The sequence below is a fragment of the Rhagoletis pomonella genome, unplaced genomic scaffold (assembly GCF_013731165.1).
Source record: "Rhagoletis pomonella isolate Grant_MI unplaced genomic scaffold, Rhpom_1.0 Rhpom_scaffold_00002, whole genome shotgun sequence".
Lineage (NCBI taxonomy): Eukaryota > Metazoa > Arthropoda > Insecta > Diptera > Tephritidae > Rhagoletis > Rhagoletis pomonella.
Genome location: NW_023458556.1, coordinates 6,348,327 through 6,351,924, shown reverse-complemented (window position 1 = coordinate 6,351,924; position 3,598 = coordinate 6,348,327). Strand labels below are relative to the sequence as shown.

At 43.3% G+C, this 3,598-nt stretch overlaps 1 protein-coding gene across 1 annotated transcript in view; it reads left to right on the top strand.

Annotated features, from left to right (window-relative positions):
* The window catches only part of LOC118732938 (gamma-tubulin complex component 3), a gene marked incomplete at its 5' end in the record, with an annotated part of 32,880 nt that overhangs the window by 25,808 nt on the left and 3,474 nt on the right, over positions 1–3,598 (top strand).

The following is a 3,598-nucleotide window of genomic DNA, read 5'->3' as shown; positions in this document are numbered from 1 at the left end:
CAAATATGCGTTTCGGTGGTCCAATATGTCTAGATATATCAATTTTTATAAATAAATTCGAATGATTACATATGTAGTATGTATGCATGAAAAAATCATAAACAATATTTCTCTACTGCTTCGTTTTTAAAAGAAAAAATTATATTCAATATTTCGTCATTCGTTACTTCTATATCTCTGAGGATGTTAAGTAAAGCTAAACCATTTAATCCTCGTCCCATTTTTACTTCGTAAATAAGATTGAAGCTTAAGAAGGAGCGTTCGCTGGAAGCAATTGCCACAACAAGTGTTGGGCCTATCTGCAAGAATCGGTATACCTTTAAGTATAGTGACTGATTGCAAGCATCAAGAGCATCTAGGAATGGTAGGAACCCTAACGAAATGATGGTGCGGCACAGTGGGCCTCAACATCAACCCCGCCAAAACCGCCATCATTCCGTTTACCAAGAGAAGGAACCTCCCAGGCATGCACCCCATAACACTAGGAGGTATAGAGCTAGAAATGTGCAATGAGGTAAAATATCTGGGGGTCATTCTTGACTCCAAAGTCTCATGGAAAAAGCACGTTGAGTACGCAGTCACAAAGGCCACAAGGGCTCTAATGATGTGCAGAAGACTGGCCGGCAAATCATGGGGATGCAGCCTCTATATCCTAAGGTGGATGTACACCATGATAGTCAGGCCAATAGCTACATATGGAGCGGTGGCGTGGTCCGAGAGGATCACTTTTAACACAGTGAGAGCATCGCTCTCCAAACTCCAGCGGCTGGCGTGTACAGGTATAACGGGTGCCATGCGAACCTGCCCCACCGCTGCCCTGGAGGTCATTTTGGACCTGACGCCACTGCACATAGTAATAGAACAGATTGCCAAAAAGCCCTCCTCAACTTCATGAAGGAGGGCACTGGCAGAGGGAAAGTGATCTCGAGCAGATTGGGAAATGAAATTAGATCTAAGATCCCCATCTCCCTGATCAACAGGGATGACATGAGTACAACGAAAATCTTTGAAAAGAAATTCAGGATCGAACTAGGCAACAAAGCGACCTGGAATGAGACAAACTTAGAAAACACATTCAAGGCTGACACCCAAAGGTGGTTCACCGATGGCTCAAAAACCGACGAAGGGAGGGGAGCAGGAATATTTGGCCCAAGGGCCAAGATCTCCATCCCCCTGGGTAATTACCCCAATATTTCTCAAGCGGAGGTTTACGCCATAAGTGCTTGCGCGGAAATAATTCTGCAGAGACAAGCAAGACTGCAACATATAGTTATCTGCAGCGACAGTCAGGCTGCATTAAAGGCTATATCCTCATGTGAGATTAAATCACGAGTGGTATGGGAATGTGTAGCGAGATTAAACACCCTGGGGGAAAACAACGCACTACAACTGGTGTGGGTCCCGGGCCACAAGGGCATACAGGGAAACGAGGAGGCTGATAGACTAGCAAGAGAGGCCGCACCCACTCGACCCATAGGCCCTGAACCCTTCCTTGCATTGGGGCTTCACGCAATCAAGGAGGAGTTAAGAGCAGAAGAGCGAAGCCTAAGAAAAGCTCTTTGGGAGAACACGCCTGGGCTAAGACAGGCGAAAGAACTTCTGGGAGGATATAACCCCAAAAGATCTAGGGAACTAATAACCCTTCCGAAGACTAACCTGAGATTCTTAACAGGAATGCTAACTGGGCACTGCAGACTGCGGGCCCATATGCATAACCTGGGGATCAGTGCAGGCGATTTGTGTCGGTACTGCGACGTGACACCAGAAACCCCACGGCATCTCCTATTGGAATGCGATGCGGTTGCAAGAAGAAGGCTAACACACCTGGGAAAGATGTGGCCAGAGGCTACGCATATACACTCTCTACCTCCCTCAAAACTGCTCGGATTCATCAGAGCATTGGGATTGGACGATATGTTGTGATGAGCTCCGAGGGTACAATAGACCTAAGGTCGTAGTGCATAGCCTCTAACAATCTAATCTAATCTAATCTAATCTAGGAATGGTGTTGGACTGCTCCGTAGGTACATTGAAAAAATGCAGTATAAAAATTCTGTCGCAAGTGTATACGAGAAGAGGGTATGGGGCGTTCATGTAACTCTGGGGCTCTTAAATTTATAAGAATATATCTGCTTGATATAGTTAGATGTATACCACTAATATTAATTTAAATATCGGTACTGAAACGCTGAAATATTAGCATAGCATTTAATTAAAATGTAGAAAATTACCTTTGACACATTTTAACACATGTTAATTTAAATTTCAAATAACGTTTTGTCGAAAACGGATATTTAAAAATAGCATCCTGTGCCCACGGATATTCGAGGAGTTCATAAATCTCGTTATCGCTTAGTTTACGGCGACAAACATTTGACACACATTTAGGAGAAGCCTGCAATAACATGAATATATAAATTCGGTCGCAGGGAATTAAAAACTTGATTTTCGGAACGCAGAGGGTTGTGAAATTACCAGCATCTTGAAAACAATGGTGGTAAAAATTTTTTAAAACTTACGAGAACGGTTAGGCGAGAAACGTCAGGCTTCTCACAGGATCCCGTCGCGACCTATAAGTCCCGCTTGCTTTTAATTAATCTTAACCAGCTAGAAAGTAGAAGATCGATTTTGTCGCTGTCTTTGTGTTTGGTATTATTATAGGAGAAACTGACTGTTCTTCTCTTTTGGAAAGGATTAACTTTTCTGTCCCTTCCAGGCCTTTACGTAGTAAATTTCCATTCCATCTAGGCAGATTCAAAACTAACTATGCGTGTAATGCACCTATAGCCCGTTCTCTTCGTGAACTCAATGAGGTCTCGAACTCTATTGACTTTGATTTTTCACTATCTAAACTGTGCTATTCTGCTCAATTAAATTGTGTTTTATAGAATACCTTAGTCTTTTATAAATGGTTAGTTCCTTAGCAGTAAGTAGTAAGTAAGAGCGATTGTTTATTGATTTCTAAATAAATAAATAAATACTAACGGGACATTGGACCATTGGGCACATGGCCGCCAGGTCCGGAGCCCCGCACAACGATTTCTCTAGAAGCTGCAGGGATGAAGAGCAGTTAGAATCCGTCCAACACTTCCTTTGCGAGTGTCCAGCATTTCGAGGAAAATGCCTCAAGTTTCTTGGGAACCATTTCTTCGAGGAGCTGGATACCTTGGGGAAAGCTCCTCTGGAAGGACTGCTAGGATTCGCCAGAAAATCAAAATGGTTCGAAGACATGTAGGGATAAGCTTGGGGTAACCTCCCATGGGCATCGCAATGGGCCTTCGCGACCTCCGAGCGAACTCTTCGCAGAGCTGCCCGTTTAACCTACCAACGAGAAGAGACCATTTTTGGGCCTTAAATAAACTACGCCTAATCGTTAGTATTCATACATGCTAGTAAAATTCGAATAAGATTTTTCTCTACCTCCACGTTATGTACTGGGAACTATGGGACTCGGTGATTCATAGCCCATTTCCAACAAGAGCTTAACTGCAGTTAGGAGCTCATGTAAATTCAAAGAACGTTGACATAAGGTGATCAGCAAAGTTTATTTATGGCCCTTATTATGAGCTGCATTCGATTTTCGATCTTCGCTGGCTAT